General features: G+C 43.0%; 1 protein-coding gene across 1 annotated transcript in view; it reads left to right on the top strand.

Moving 5' to 3' along the window:
* LOC126366001 (uncharacterized) overlaps nt 1-17,188 on the top strand; it is a 351,266-nt gene that overhangs the window by 178,169 nt on the left and 155,909 nt on the right. The window lies entirely within an intron of this gene.

Here is a 17,188-nt window from a genome sequence, read left to right as displayed (position 1 = left end):
CGATGATCTCTCCACTAGACCCCATTGGAATCTCCAGCAGCGGAGAACCAAGGGGCAGGTAGCCATTAGAAAAAGACTGAATGATCAATGAAAGGACGATGTTCTACTGGGTGGGGGGAGGGGGGGTAGGGGGTTGGGGCAGAGTGTCGGAAGTGGGGAAGCTAGAAAATCTGAAAATGGAAATGGTAACGCTCAATCTAGTGACAGTAGGTGACAGTGAAGTGAAATGGAAAAAAAACACAACGATTTCTGGTCAGACGAGAATAGGGTAACATCAACAACAGCAGAAAATAAGGTAACATGAACACGATTCAGTATGAATCGGAAGGTAGGACAGAGGGTGAGGAACTGTCAACAGTTCAGCGATAGGGCTCTCCTCAACAAAATCGACAGCAAACGAACTCCGACAACAGGAATTCAGGTATACATGCCGACATCGCAAGCAGAAGATGAAGATGTAGAGAGCTACGGAGATACCGTACGGGTAATTCAGTAAGTAATCGGAACTTGAATCTAACACTCACGGGAGACTGGAACGCAGTTGTGGTGGAAGGAGTTGAAGAAAGGGTCACGGGAGAATATGGGCTTGGTACCAGGAATGTGAGGAGGAAATCTAATTGAGAAATTTCAGATGGTAGTAATGAACATTCTGTTCAATATTTGTAGGAGGAGCGATATTGGGAAAATGTCGAGAGAGACAGGAAGATTTCAGATTACATAATGGTCAGACAGAGATTATGAAATCAGATATTGAACTGTAAGACGTACCCAGAGGCAGATATAGACTCAGATCACAATTTGGTAATGATGAAAAGTTTAAGAGACTAGTCAGAAAGAAGCAATGCGCATAGGCGTAGAGTGCGGAAGTACTAAGGAATGAAGAGAAACGCTTGATGTTGTCTGAGGCATACAAACTGCGATAAGGAATAGCTCATTAGGCCGTTCAGTTGAAGGGGATCGGCGGTTATAAAATGGCAGCCACAGCAGGTGGAGAGTTAAGCGTAGGCTCAAGTAATATAACTGCGGAGACACCATGGATAACAGAAGAAATACGTCAGTTGATCGACGAAAGAAGGAAGTACAAAAATGTTCAAGCAAATTCAGGTGTACAAAAATACAAGTCACTTAGGAAGGAAATAAATAGGAAGATCTGGAAGATAAGACAAAACGGCTACATGAAAAAAGTGAAGAAATCAGTAACTAAATGAATTATTCAATGAAGGACTGACTCAGCTTACAGAAAAGCAAGGATGGTAACACTAAGAGTGCTACGGGAATTCTACTGTTAAATGCAGAGGAGAGAGCAGATAGGTAGAATGAGTGCATTGAAGAACTCTATAAGGAGGATGACGTGCCTGTTGACGTGACAGATGAAGAAATAGGAGTCGACAGAGAAGCGATAGGAGGCTGCAGTACTGGAAGCGAAACTTAGAAGAGCTTTGCAGGACTTAAAATCGAATAAGGTAGAAGATACAGATAACTTTACACGAGAATTTCTAAAATCATTCCGAGAAGTGGCAAAAAACGGTTATTCACGTTGGTGTGCAGAGTGTGTGCGTCTGGCGACACACCATCTGACTTTCGGAGAAACATCATCCGCATCGTTCCAAAGACTGCAAGAGCCGACAAGTGCGAGTATTACCGCACATCTGCTTAACAGTTCATGCATCCAAATTGCTGACAAGGATAATATTCAGAAGAATGGAATAGAAAACTGAGGAAATGTTAGATGACGATCAGTTTGGCTTTAGGAAAGATAAAGGCACTGAAGGGGCAGTTCTGACATTGCAGTTGACAATAGAAGCAAGACTGAAGAAAAATCAAGTCACGTTGATAGGATTTATCGACATGGAGAAAGCATTCGACAATCTAAAATGGTGCAACATGGTCAAAGTTCTGAGAGAAATATGGGTAGTTTATAGGGGAAAAATTGGAGTACACAATATGTACAAGAACCAAAAGGGAACAATAAGAGTTGAAGACCATTAATGAAGTACTCGGTTTAAAAACGGTGTAAGACAGTAAGACAGAGATGTAGTCTTTCGTCCTTACTGTAGAATCTACATATCGAAGAATCAATGACGGAAATTAAAAGAAATGTTCAAGAGAGGGTTTAAAATTCAAGGTGAAATGATATCAATGTTAAGATTCGCTGATGATATTGCTATCCTCAGTCAAAGTTAAGAAGAGCTACAGGATGTGTTGAATTAAATGAACACTCTAATGAGAGTAAACAGAATTGAGATTAAATCGAAGAAAGACGAAATTAATGAGAACAGCGAGAAACTTAACATCAAAATTTGTGATGACGAAGTAGATGAAGTTAAGTAAACCTGCTAATTTAGCAGCAAAATAACCCATGACAGACAGAGCAAGGAGGTCATGAAAAGCAGAATAACATTGGCAAAGAGGGCATTCCTGGCCAAGAGAAGTTCAAATGGCTCTGAGCACTATGGGACTTAACTTCCGAGGTCATCAGTCCCCTAACGTAAAACTACTTAAACCTAACTAACCTAACGACATCACACACATCCATGCCCGAGGCAGAATTCGAACCTGCGACCGTAGCGGCAGCGCGGTTCCAGACTGTAGCTCCTAGAACCGCTCGGCCGGCCAAGAGAAGTCTACTAGGATCAAACTTAGGTCTTAATTTCAGGTTCTAATGGCTCTAAGCACTGTGGGACTTAATATCTGTGGTCATCAGTCCCCTATACTTAGAACTACTTAAAAATAAGTAACTTAAGGACATTACCCACATTCACGCCCGAGGAAGGATTCGAACTTTCGACCGAAACAGCAGTGTGGTTTTGGACTGAAGAGCCTAGAACCGCTCGGCCACAGCGGCCGGCTCTTAATTTCAGGAAGAAATTTCTAAGAATGTACGTTTGGAGCACAGCACTGTATGTAATTTGAGACATGTACTGTGGAGAAACCGAAACTGAAGAGAATGGCAGCATTTGAGATGAAGTGTTCTAGAAGAATGCTCAAAATTAGGCGGACTGATGAGGCCGGATGAGGAGGTTCTCAGCAGAATTGGCGAGGAAAGGAAAATGTGTAAAACACTAACAAGAAGAAGAGACAGAATGATAAGACGCTTGTCAAGACATCACGGATTGACTTCTATGGTACTAGATGGAGCTATAGAGGTAAAAAACTGTAGAGGAAGACAGGGATCGGAATACACCCAGCAAATAATTGAGGAGGTAGGTTGTTAGTCCTACTCTGAGATGAAAACATAGGCACAGGAGAGGAATTTGAGGTGGGTATTGTTAAACCAGTTAGAAAACTGATGTATGACAAAAAAAGCTCCCCAACTATGAATTTATTTCATCTCTGGCTGTTTCCTCCCGTTCCTATCGTGAACCAGGGATCCCCAACTCACTTTCAGACTTTTCATACTCATTTCCACTTCAGGCCAGGAGATTCTCAGACCTCAGTCCCTATTGTGTGACAAGGGGAATGGAATAACATACTGACTGAGGGGTCATGCACTACGCCACGACTTCCATTTTCGTCTTCCCCGTCCTACAAGGATTCCCTACGGCTGATTAAATTCCCTCTCCCGCAAATCTCTAGAACATCGACAAAAACCGTACGATTGCCGTAAATTTTAAAATCAAAATTCCATTGTCTCTCTGACCCTTTAAAACTCCCCAGTTGCTGCCATGCCTACATGCCTTCTTCAGCATAATCCCCCCCCCCCCCCCCCCCATTTCCTCCACCTACCCACCTTTCAAAACCCATCATCCTATTACAAGCAAATTTCAACAGGCCGCCCTTCCTAACTCATAACTCCACAGTGACTTTTATCCATACTAGTCCTCAGATCCTCTTATACCGAAATTCCTACACACCTGCCAGTTTCCTAAACATCATAAACCTGTCCTCTTCCAGCCTTGTCCCACCACTTACCGATCAGGCACTTCCCAGCCCAACATCAGCTACCTCAATCCCAAAGACAGCGGTCAATACATTTTTGCCACCCGTCCATCCTCCATTTCCACTCTTGAGGCACTTAGTGAAACGTGACCATGAAACTGGCAGAAGCAACACCCACATCTACATCAGAGCACCAGCAATTCCATCATTACCTGTGTGTGTTTTATTTTATGGTAACCATATTCTGTTGTATTTTGTTCCAATTACTATATTCGTATTAATTACACAAAACCTTTCACATTTATGTCATATATCAAACGGGTCTACTAGGAAATTCATCAGTGGAGTTGTACAATTTAGCTACCAATAAATCCTTCGAGTTCATCTTGAACTTAACTTTATTGGTAGTCAAGCTTTATATAGCTGCTAGTATTTTACTGAAAGTATGTGTTACTGAATAATGAATATCTTCGCGGATTGAAATGAATAGCTTTATGTCGTTACGAAGATTATTTTTACTTCTAGCATGGATTCCATAAACTGAGCTTTTGGTTTGAAAAAGGAACCATTTTTTACGACAAATTTCATCAGCAGTTCCTTTAACAGGCCTCTATAGGACGTCCCTTAGCTAACACCACAAAGAATTCGTATTACACGCATTTGCACTCGGAAAAAGTGGTTCTGCTAAATTAATTGACCAAATAAAGGTCATGTATGGCATTATGGAACAGAAAGCAAGCAAAGTATGTAAGAGTTTTGTTTTCTATTACCTATGTCTGACAAATGCCTCATTACAATTAAAGATTTGTTCAGACGCTTAATCCGCTATGTGGTTTTGGCCTCTCACCTGAATTTTATATCAAGTTGTACACCTTGAATTTTACACTATCATCCTCTTCTTATTAACTGTTATCACATTTTATATATATATTTGGAGGTAACCTCTTTCAACTTCTAAGGCAACGGCCTTGCCGCAGTGGATACACCGATTCCCGTGAGATCACCGAAGTTAAGCGCTGTCGGGCGTGGACGGCATTTGGTTGGGTGACCATCCAGCCGCCATGCGCTGTTGCCATTTTTTCGGGGTGCATTCAGCCTCGTGATGCCAATGGAGGAACTACTCGACCGAATAGTAGCGGCTCCGGTCAAAGAAAACCATCATAACGACCGGGAGAGCGATGTGTTGACCACACGTCCCTTCTATCCGCATCCTCAACTGAGGATGACATAGCGGTCGTATAGTCACGATGGGCCACTTGTGGCCTGAAAACGGAGTGCTTTTTATTTCAACTTCTAAACTGAATACACTGCGTCTTATCAAAGTTTTGATGAAAACGTCGTTTGGCATCTGTATCGTTACAGAAGATGAGACCTAGTGCTAGCAGTACGAGCCAGAGACCGAGTGACAGTCAATAGTGTAATGTTCATTGTTTTTCCCGCCTCCCAAGAAAAAGTCGGTTGACGTAATACAAGGTTAAGACGATGTTGCTTGCCTTTTTCGACAGCATGAAGCTCTACACGAGAGAAACGGGAAGACATGCTATTGACTGTCGCTTGTTCTCTGAATGGTATTGGTACCACTAAGTCTCATTTCCTGTAACGATGCTGATATCCAAAAAGGCATGACCGCGGTGCCTGTAGCAATTTCACAAGAAGAGTCCGCCGACAGTTCATAACAGATTTATATGCAACGTCAGAGTTGTTTTGTAGCTAATGGGGATTATTTTGGAGGCCACTAAAGATATTGTGTTTACAATTGTTGATTTCTTTATTTTCTGAGACCATTCACCGATCTTTCCAGACGCACCTTGCATGAATGCAAATTACAATTTCACTAACCGATTTTTCTATAAGTGTACTGGATTTGTTATATATTGCAATTTTGTGCCATTTGCAAACGAAACATACGCTACTTGTCATCTGGTGACATTACTGATGGAAGATAATTAATGTACACAAGAAAAACTAACTGCCCTAAGTTAGAATTTTGTGGGACAAATGTGATAAGTTCCCATTTCGATGATTACCAGTAGCTTAATGGAGGAGTCTTTCCACTGGCACCCGATGGTTTGAGTTGTAGACATACGGTTTGAATCATTTTGTTGCTTTTCCTGTTTTACGATAGCATCCCAATTTATTAAAAAACGTTTTGTGATTTACTGTCAAAAGTAACTAACGTACTAAAGACTGTACAAGTACTACATTCTCTAATGAAATAACTAAATCCTCAATGAGCATGTACATCTATTACCATTTCTAAAATTTTAAGAATGCTGACAAAAGTGAAACTGGATGTTAGTTTCACAGTATTTCGTTATTTTCTTTCTAATACAGAGGCTTAACTTCAGTATAATGCAGCCAATCGGTAAATATCCCAGTAAGAAAACAAAGATGTCTCGTGCCTAAAATCCGAGGCTGTTCTCGGTTATTTTCGGAGATAGATGCAAGTCTCAGAGCTGCTTTCGATTTAAATAATTCTTTCGAAGGGTTGATCCCATTCCTCCGGTCTGGGGACGAGTGGAGGGCTTAAATAGGAGGATTTCTCGGTTCTGTGACGAGCGTGGCTGAAAGTTTCCTTTACCTGCAATGCATGATGGCTACATGTAGACTCGCTCTAGTTGCGTCATGTATGAACTAAATAGCATAGAGTACTCGGATATAAAAGTGCATGTGGAATGTACATTTTTCATTGGGATAAGTACAGTTCGAGGACCTGTCAGTGAAACTATTCATTAAAATGGATGAATACCATCTTTTCCCCACAGCTTCACCCGCATATGCAATCGACAAATGTATTGAACACACCTCCTCTTCTCACCCTCTGTGTCCACCTCTTGCTCCCTCTGAATGGCCACCTCATCCCTCAATCTCTCTCAATTTATATCCTCCTCTTCAGTCTCCGTCTCTTTATCTCTTCCTCCACCTCTCTTTGTTCATTTTCTCCACTCCCTTCCTCTGACGATATTCTCCTCTGTCTCTACCTTTTGATCTCTACCTCCTCCTCTTTCTTTTCTACCTGACCACCACTCTACATCTTTCAACTGCCTTGCACATCTCCCCCCGTGTTCTGTCCATCCCCTCTATACATCTCACACTGTCCAAAGCCATGCTCATTGGCACTTGTAGCCCTGCAATACAGTTCAGTAAAACAGGCCTATACTATTCCCATAATACACCTGTCACACTAGGGAGGCTATACGTCAGAGGCTTGAAACACATTTACTTGCCTCTGAATATAAGCCACCATGCAAAGCAGGTCGCCAAAGCAAGCCAGTACCACTCCAACACAACATGACTGTCATGCAGGGCAACCTACATGTTGAGGCCCAGAAAACTCTTTCCTCTGATGTGTTGGCTGTCCTACAGAACAGATTCATTCAGTAGGCCAATAATATTCCCATACAAAATGCCTCCCATGCAGGGCGGCCTATACACCAGGAGCTGAAAGAAAAACACATTCTTGTGCGAATCTCTGCTACTATTGGAGCTAGGAGGTTATAAACCACACAGTGCTGATACTCCTCAGGCCTGATGTTTCTGTGCCAGATTTGGATAAATTTAATCCAAGAGTTTGGGAGGAGATCTTGGACATACACACACATAGTCTGCTCTATACATATATCTAACAGATAGCCAGTAGTGAATGGTAGTTATTAATCGCCAATATACAGTCTTATCTCCTGAATATATTTCTATCCAACAAAGCAGTCACCTTCACATAATAATAGTAACTGTGTTTTGGTTTAAACTCGAAACAGGGAAATTTTCGACATTACCTGGTACTTTGTTCCAGAGAGGAATGCTCTGAACAAAGAGGATTTTTTCAGCCACAGTCAGAGTAAATGGGTCTGTGAAGATTCAAAACCCGTCTAAGGACAAAGTAAGAGTTAGTAGACTTAGATTTCTGAACGGACATTTCTATCTCACAAATAAATCACGTGTACTGTCAAAAGGTAAATAAAGTGAGGCAGAATGAAAGTCACTGCAAAATTTTTAGGGAGCGGCATGACTTGACAGGAGAAGAAGCCCTTACTAGTCTGGCATAGATGAGGATGTAGTGGGCGGGACTCTCCGCTTTCCGTCACTCCAGGCAGATCTCCCAACAGCTGGTTACTCAGTGTCTCTATAGGTCTTCGCCATACTCAGCCTTCACCATTCCCTTGCCTTACACACAAGACGAACACCGACTTTCTAGTACTGCTGTACCACAAAACACATTTGTTCTTTTTTTATTCTTTTGATTGATTGTCCCAAAAAATATCCATAATAAACCAGCCTCCAGTAATCACACGTTTCCCTTCAACTACACCACCGTGATAGGCCCTTCCAGCTGTCGTCTGGAAGTCATAAACGTTAATTTAAAAAAATAGAGATGCCCGAAAAGGACTCGCGTTCTGTGGGTTCCGCAGTATCCCAGTTATGTATATAAATAATAATAATAATTTCGTGTGGCCCAGTGGGGCCGGCCGCAGTGGTCTCGCGGTTCTAGGCGCGCAGTCCGGAACCGTGCGACTGCTACGGTCGCAGGTTCGAATCCTGCCACGGGCATGGATCTGTGTGATGTCCTTAGGTTAGTTAGGTTTAAGTAGTTCTAAGTTCTAGGGGACTAATGGCCACAGCAGTTGAGTCCCATAGTGTTCAGAGCCATTTGAACCATTTTTTGGCCCAGTGGGTCAGTGCAAGTCCTTTTATTGGATACCACTTCAGCGACTTTCGTGTCTGTAGTCTACCCCATCCAACTGGGGGAATGGTACCTACATTTTAACATGGAATTCAAATCGCATATCGTTTCTTGTTATTTCTCAAGTAACTGAAAAGGGAAGCTAGTTTAAACGCAGATTGAAAAATCCGTGGTCCAACTGAGATTCGACCCCGATTCGCAGGCACGACCGTTACCGCTAGAACACCAGACCCGACATCGATAAAGATATTTCATACATAGATTTTGATGAGTGTGGTAACGAATATCAAAATTTATGACGTATATGGCCGGATCTTTTGATCGCATTGACTTAGAATCATAAATTTTTTACACTGTCAAGAAAACATAGAACTCATCAATGTGACATAAATTTCAACTTGATACGTCAACCCATTCCTGAGGAAAAGGGGTCTTAATATTCAGCTAGTCAGACTTTCAACAAGGTGATCCCGTAGGGGTTTCGTTTTCACAGAGTGAGGTACGTAGCTCTAAAAGGGAACAGTACACGTTGGAGCTAATGATGTACGAATGTTCGTGGTGACAAATAGCCTCAATGTGCCTAGAGCCGCTATGCTTTATTAACTACTCTAACAAGTGGACAAAACAAAACAAAAAAAACCTTCTGGTACAGATCGGGTGATGCATAGGGCAGTTACGTTCTCTTATATTATTTGAAGCATCGGTTGGGTCAGCAACAAGAAAACGAAACGTTAATACGAGGGTTGTTGGTCTGAGTCACTATGTGATCAAAAGTATCGGGACACTTGCCTGTAAACGACTTTAAAGTTCCTGGTGACCTCCATCGGTAATGCCTGAATTCAATTTGGTGTTGGCCCACCCTTAGCCTTGACGACAGCTCCCACTTTCGCTGGCATACGTTCAATCAGGTTCTGGAAGGGTTGGGTTGGGGAAGGGTTGCCCGTTGCAGTGCTGCATTCAGGAGAGGTATCGATGTCGTTCGGTGAGGACTGGCACGAAGTCGGCATTCCAAAACATCCCAAAGGTGTTATATAGGATTCAGGTCAGGACTCTGTGTAGGCCAGACCATTACAGGGATGTCACTGTCATGTAACCACTCCGCCACAGGCATTATATTATGGACTGCTGGTGCTCGATCGTGTTGAAAGATGCAATCGCCATCCCCGAATCGCTGTTCAACAATGAGAAGTAAGAGGGTGCTTAAAACATCAATGTAGGCCTGTGCTGTGATAGTGCCACGCAAAACAACAAGGGGTGCAAGCCCCCTCCATGAAAAACATGACCACACCATAACATCACGGCCTCCGAAAATTACTGTTGGCCCTACACACGCTGGCAGATAACGTTCACCGGGCATTCGCCATACCCACACCCAGCCATCGGATCGCCACATCCTGTACCGCGATTCGTCACTCCACACGACGTTTTTCCACTGTTCAGTCGTCCAGTGTTTACGCTCCTTACTTCAAGCGATGCGTACTTTGGCATTTACCGACGTGATGTGTGGCTTATGAGCAGCCAACCGACCATGAAATCCAGCTTTTCTCACCTCCTGCCTAACTGTCAGAGTACTTACAGTGGATCCTGATGTAGTTTGGAATTCCTGTGTGATGGTCTGGATAGATGTCTGCCTTTTACACATTACGATTCTCTTCAACAGTCGGCGGTCTCTGTCAGTCAACAGACGAGGTAAGCCTGTACGCTTTTGTGCTGTACATGTCCCTTCAAGTTTCCACTTCACTATCACATCGGAAACAATGGTCCTAGGGATGTTTAAGAGTGTGGAAATCTCACGTACAGACACGTCTCACAAGTGACATCCAATCATGTGACCACGTTCGAAGTCTTTGAGTTCCGCGGAGTGCCCTATTCTGCTCTGTCACGATGTCGAATCACTACTGAGGTCGCTGATATGAAGTACCTGTCAGTAGGTGGCAGCACAATGCACCTAATATGAAAAACGGCTGTTTTGGGGGTGTCCGGCTACTTTTTATCACATAGTGCAGAAATCTTTTATTTTATTTTCAATTTATAAGTTACTTATACTATAAATAAATCGAGGTAATGCTCAGTATGTTGTATTTATTAATATTATCCTGTGAGTATGAAAACAGGAAGTCGTTTCTGAAAGTATTTGTATGGAGTGTAGCCATGTAAGGAAGTGAAACATGGACGATAAATAGTTTGGACAAGAAGAGAATAGAAGCTTTCGAAATGTGGTGCTACAGAAGAATGCTGAAGATTAGATGGGTACACCACATAACTAATGTGGAGGTACTGAATAGAATTGGGGAGAAGAGGAGTTTGTGGCACAACCTGACAAGAAGAAGGGACCGGTTGGTAGGACATGTTCTGAGGCTTCAAGTGATTACAAATTTAGCATTGGAGGGCAGCGTGGAGGGTAAAATCGTAGAGGGAGAGCAAGATATGAATACACTAAGCAGATTCAGAAGAATGTAGGTTGCAGTAAGTACTGGGAGATGATGAAGCTTGCACAGGACAGATTAGCATGGAGAGCTGCATCAAACCAGTCTCAGGACTGAAGACAACAACAACAACAATCGTGGTTAGGTATAAGCTACTATAAATTTAATGTAATATCGACTCATGTTACCCATTTTTGATTTCAGATAACCCCGAGCGGCTGCAATGCACGCAGTCTGCGTACTTCAACAACAACAACAACAACAATGAAAGCAGGAAGTAAATAAAAATTTGCGACTGTAAATTAATTTCCAGATGGAATTAAAAGTTGAAGTCGGTTTGAAAATTATATTCTTTTGTTATTTTACAGTTGACGATTTACGCATAAACAGCAGGGAACTTCCTATCATTTGGGGCTACTCTAAGGTCAAAGTTCCACAAAAGGAAGTTCTGTAGGGTTACAATTCCTCCTTGAATAGTTATTTTCAGTGTCCTCGAGGATGCTGTTGGTACAATCCTTTCTTGGAAAATATTTGCAATCCCAATTTTTTGACTTTCCTTTGTATGCCTTTTGAGAACAAATTAAAAAAATACAGTATACTGAGCATTATTACGGTTATTTGCAGTGTAAGTATCGTAAAAATAAAAAATTTAGAAAAGTAAAGAAAAAGTTTCCTCGCCATGTTTGAACCACGACACTCTTATTATATTTAGGTACTCTTTATATTGCGCCAACCGCTACGTTGAGACAACGCTAGAATAACTGGCTAATATCTCACCCGACCAGCACCAAGATTACTTTCTTTGTAGATGCTTTGGCATCTGGAACTCATAAATTCTGTCACTTCTAGTTCTGACCAAGTTCCGCAAAACCATAAATTTGGAAGAAATCGGTTATGAAGAGCAGGCACGTCCCCTCGCTAGTCTCTCACAGCTATTTAGAACAAATTCGCGTTCACAGGTCAGCTTTACTGGGTGCAGTGTTTCCTGGGCCTCTTGAACATGAGCGCTTAGCTGCTTCCCACCTGCACCAAGATCCTGCACAATACACAGGACATTCTCTTCCACCAAGGATCATTAGCCATGGAGGTATTTTACTCAGGCTCGGCGGGGTAACATGTTTCCTGGCTTCCTCTTTAATCAAGGTAATGGGTTGGCACATGCCATTCGGATAACACACCTCTGATTGAGCCATCACAGTTAGTTGACAGTTTCTAACAGTTTTATAAACAATACTGATGTAAGCGAAAACAATTAATTAAAAGTTGTGCCAATACTAGGATTTCAAACGACGTCTTACTAATAAGGGGAACTCCCTTTCGCACTTCCCTCAGATTTAGTGGTAAGAGGACCCATCAAAAACTGAATGCAGATTCAACATGAAAACAGGAAGAAGGTGTACTGCGCCGTGAAAGAAAAGAAAAATAGAAACAGTGAACGGTTCGAGATTCAGAAGTGTGATATACAGGAGTTGCTGAACCACATGGCGTAGTGGTTAAGCAGTTTCAGTGTTGAAGTGCTAAGCAGAGGATACGGGTTCAAGCCTCCCTCAAGCCAACTTTTTTTCTGCTCTTCGCTGTATTCAAATTTGCGTCTGTGTCCAGGTATAAGGTAGGAGGGACCTGCAATGGCAATTGATCCTGCAGAACTCCTCTATTAGCAGTCGAAAGGACATGGCTTTCCAACGGGAACCGCAAACGTTTGATGACGAGGCGACAATTGAACCGAATCCTCCATCGGAAAATACATTTCGTGTGTCATACAAAGCGTTAGTGGCAGCACGTGCGTCATATGGTAGGGATCCCTTATCGACGGACCTCATTCGTACGACTGGTAAGTGAGTGAGGTATAACACCTTGCCGGTTGTAGTTGAATGTGAATTGGAACACTCCCAAGGAAATGATGAAAACTCAATAGCTTGTCACATAAGCTGCAACAAATGAACGCAACAGTTTCAAAATTACATAGTTTCTCTGTGCTCTGTTAAAACATATGTTTTTAACGTTTTTAAAGTTGCGTTCCGTTTTGGAAGTCTTGACTCTTGAATTCCTTCGTTGTAGCATAGTTCAAACTCGTTTATTTATTGTTTTCATTTCTGTGAGACGTCTTTGTGATATCTCGCCTGCTCTCGATATTAATCACATTTATTTGCGACGGTAACGTATTCTTACCAGATGATTTATATTCTGTAACCAATATATAGTATGACAACTGCCAAGACTACAGAAAAAGAACAAACGTTTCGGTAACCGGACGGACAGTCCAAAATGTTGTGGGAAAAAAAAATAAATGGCACGAAGAAGTTTTGCACACATCTCGCCCACGTGGCAGTCCAACACTGTGACCACGCTCCCACAACGCCGCTGCTGATGCACTTCTTTATCTCGGACCGTTTTCTGTTTCTGTTTTGCTTTTTGTTTCACACTTCATTACATCTTCTTCCTGTTTTCATATGTCATCTCTGTTCAGGTTTTGACAGGCTATCCACTGGGCCATCTTGCCACTAAATCAGAAGGGGGTGCGATCGGGAGTTTCCCTTGTAAGGTATATGAAAGGCCGTTACTTCTTCCAAATATGAATCAGTATCACCGACGCTAACCAGTATTGGGATAGCGCTCTGGTTCAAAATGGCACTGAGCACTAGGGGACTCAACTGCTGTGGTCATCAGTCCCCTAGAACTTAGAACTACTTAAACGTAACTAACCTAAGGACATCACACACATCCATGCCCGAGGCAGGATTCGAACCTGCGACCGTAGCAGCAGCGCGGCTCCGGACTGGAGCGCCTAGAACCGCACGGCCATCGCGGACGGCTTAGCGCCCTGGCAGTGGGCTAAATTGTGTTAATCCTACCTGTACATAAGGCGCAGGTAATATAAGAATGGCAAAGTCGAAAGTAGTTCGCCTCCCCTTTGAATGCGAATGAAATATTACGATTTCCGAAATATAGTTAAACAGCTAATGAAATAGACAGTTTTATATACTAACCAATTGTTAGCATTCTTCTGTCAGCATTTCAGTTTATTTCATAATTGAAGGAAGACATTTCTCTTTGCAGTCTGCAAAATGACTTTCTCGATAGAAGAAAGTATTGAAATTGTGGAAGGATATATGAAAACAGAATTGATTAAGGAAACTGGCGCAATTTTTGAGGTAGAGTATCCGCACAGATGACTACCAGGAAAGAGAGCAATACAGAGTCCCCATTTATAGCTCCCTGCAAAATGTGAAGCGACAAAGAATTCCTTCAGTTCGCACACCAGAAGTTATTGGAGACATTCACATAAGAATTATTCGGAGCCAAAAGAAGTCTAATCGTAAACTGGCCCAACAGGTGCATGTAAGTAGGAGGAGTTGCAAGCGAATACTGAAAAAAAGTCTTAATTTGAAGCCATATCCTGTGACGGGTGTGCAGCAGTGACGGGAGGATGACAGGCAGAAACGTGTAGATTAATGCACGTGGCTTTCAATAACATCAACGATGGTTTTTTAGGCCCTTTCCATTACATCATGAGTGCTGAAGCATGGTTTCATCTTTCTGGTTACGTGAATTCACAAAACACGAGGTGCTGGGCAACGGAGAATCCTAACATGGTGAGTCAGTGACCATTCTATGATGAAAAAATCGATGTTTGGTTCTGCAGAATGTTCGTCTGACGATACGCAACAACTCACTTAGAGCCTTTGACATGATCCAATGTGTGGCATAAACCAACGTCCACGTAGCGTCAAGACTTCCGATTTTGCGCAGATCCTACCAGTACTGAAGGGTATTGCAGACCGCCTCATTGCTGCCTTTGGTTATTATACTAGTACTGGGGTGTTATTTAAGATCAAATATGACACGTTAACCCTACAGTTCCGGAACGGTGGCCTCAACCTCACAAACGTGCGAAACAAAGCTTTTCCGCCGGCCGAAGTGGACGAGCGGCTCCAGGCGATGCAGTCTGGAACCGCGTGACCGCTCCGGTCGCAGGTTCGAATCCTGCCTCGGGCATGGATGTGTGTGATGTCCTTAGGTTAGTTAGGTTTAAGTAGTTCTAGGGGACTGATGACCTCATATGTTAAGTCCCATAGTGCTCAGAGCCATTTGAACTATTTTGAGTCCATGATGTCTTCACTGAGGAACGAACAGTCAGCAAACATTTATGGGCACCACGTTCGTCGCAACTAAAAACATGTGATTTTTTTCATGAGGTGTAACATAAAGAGCAATGTCTAAGAAGCAAATGCACACGCAATACAAAAATCTAAAGGCAATATCAGCCGTGAGGTTGTCGCCATCGATATCCGAACTTAATGCCGGATGTACCTGAGTATGTTTATGCGTGCACAGCTGCGTTCTGATGTTGCAGGGGGTCAGTTTCAAATTCTTCTATAAATTCTTTTCACTGTATTTTTCATTCTAAATAAATGGTACGTCCATTTCAATTCTTCATTTCTGTAATTTTACTGCATTTCCTTTGTACTTACACAGGCTACATTTATCTGCATCGCCCAGTACTTATCACATGGCACTTGATGTCCCTAAGTCATACTGAGTTTCACCTTTATCTACGACAATGCTATAGGCTAGAGCAATGAATCAACTTTTTTTTTCAGCAGGGATTCGAACCAGGTTCCTGCTTGCTAAGGCAGATGCACTAGTCATTACGTCACATTGCAACGGCAGCTGGCACAGACAATACGTCTCCCTCCTCACACTAATGTAGCGCACGCAGCGGTGGTAGTCGCAGTGTGAATTGGGCGTAAGTGCTAGCGCATTTGTCTTAGTGAACATGAACCTGCATTAGAATCCCAGAGCTGATATAAATTTTAATTGATTGTTTCGGCCTACATCTTTAACGGAGGTAAAGGAGAGACACAATATGCCTCATAAACATGCACTGTATGTGATGAATAATTTTATAAGCATTACGGACCATGTGCACTACTGGCCATTAAAATTGCTACACCACGAAGATGACGTGCTACGGACACGAAATTTAACCGACAGGACGAAGATGCTGAGATATGAAAATGGTTAGCTTTTCAGAGCATTGACTAATAACCACAGCAGTTGAGTCCCATAGTGCTCAGAGCCATTTTTTTCAGAGCATTCACACAAGGTTGGCGGCGGTGGCGACACCTACAACGTGCTAACATGAGGAAAGTTTGCAACCGATTTCTCATACACAAACAGAACTTGACCGACGTTGCCTGGTGAAACGTTGTTGTGATGCCTCGTGTAAGGAGCAGAAATGCGTACCATCACGTTTCTGACTTTGATAAAGGTCGGATGTACCCTATCGCGATTACGGTTTGTCGTATCGCGACATTGCTGCTCACTTTGGTCGGGATCCAATGACTGTTAGCAGAATATGGAATCGGTGGGTTCAGGAGGGTAATACGGAACGCCGTTCTGGATCCCAAAGGTCTCGTATCAGTAGCAGTCGAGATGACAGGCATCTTATCCTCATGGCTGTAACGGATCGTGCAGCCACCTCTCGATCCATGAGTCAACAGATGGGGACGTTTGAGGGACAACAACCATCTGCACGAACAGTCCGACGACGTTTGGTGCAGCATGGACTATCAGCTAGGAGACCACGCCTTGCGGTTACCCTTGACGCTGCATCACAGACAGGAGCGCCTGCGATGGTGTACACAACGACGAACCTGGGTGCACGAATGGCTAAACGTCATTTTTTCGGATGAATCGAGGTTTTGTTTACAGCATCATGATGGTCGCATCCGTTTTTGGCGACATCGCGGTAAACGCACATTGGAAGCTTGTATTCGTCATCGCCATATTGGCGTGTCACCCGGCGTGATGGTATGGGTGCCATTGGTTACACGTCTCGGTCACCTCTTGTTCCCATTGACGGCACTTTGAACAGTGAATGTGACATTTCAGATGTATTACGACCCGTGGCTCTACCCTTCATTCGATCCCTGGGAAACACTACATTTCAGCAGGATAATGCTTGACCGCATGTAGCAGGTCCTGTACAGGCCTTTCGACTGCTAGCCTGGCCAGCACATTCTTCAGTTATATCACCAATTGAAAACGTCTGGTCAATGGTGGCCAAGCAACAGGCTCGTCACAATACGCCAATCACTACTCGTTATGATCTGTGATATCGTGTTGAAGCTGCATGGGCAGCTGTACCTGTACACGCCATCCAAGTTGTTTGACTCAATGCCCAGTTGTATCAAGGCCG

This window comes from Schistocerca gregaria, chromosome 4 (assembly GCF_023897955.1).
Source record: "Schistocerca gregaria isolate iqSchGreg1 chromosome 4, iqSchGreg1.2, whole genome shotgun sequence".
Classification (NCBI taxonomy): Eukaryota; Metazoa; Arthropoda; class Insecta; order Orthoptera; family Acrididae; genus Schistocerca; species Schistocerca gregaria.
Note: the sequence above shows the minus strand (reverse complement) of the source record. Positions and strands in the feature narration are given on the sequence as shown.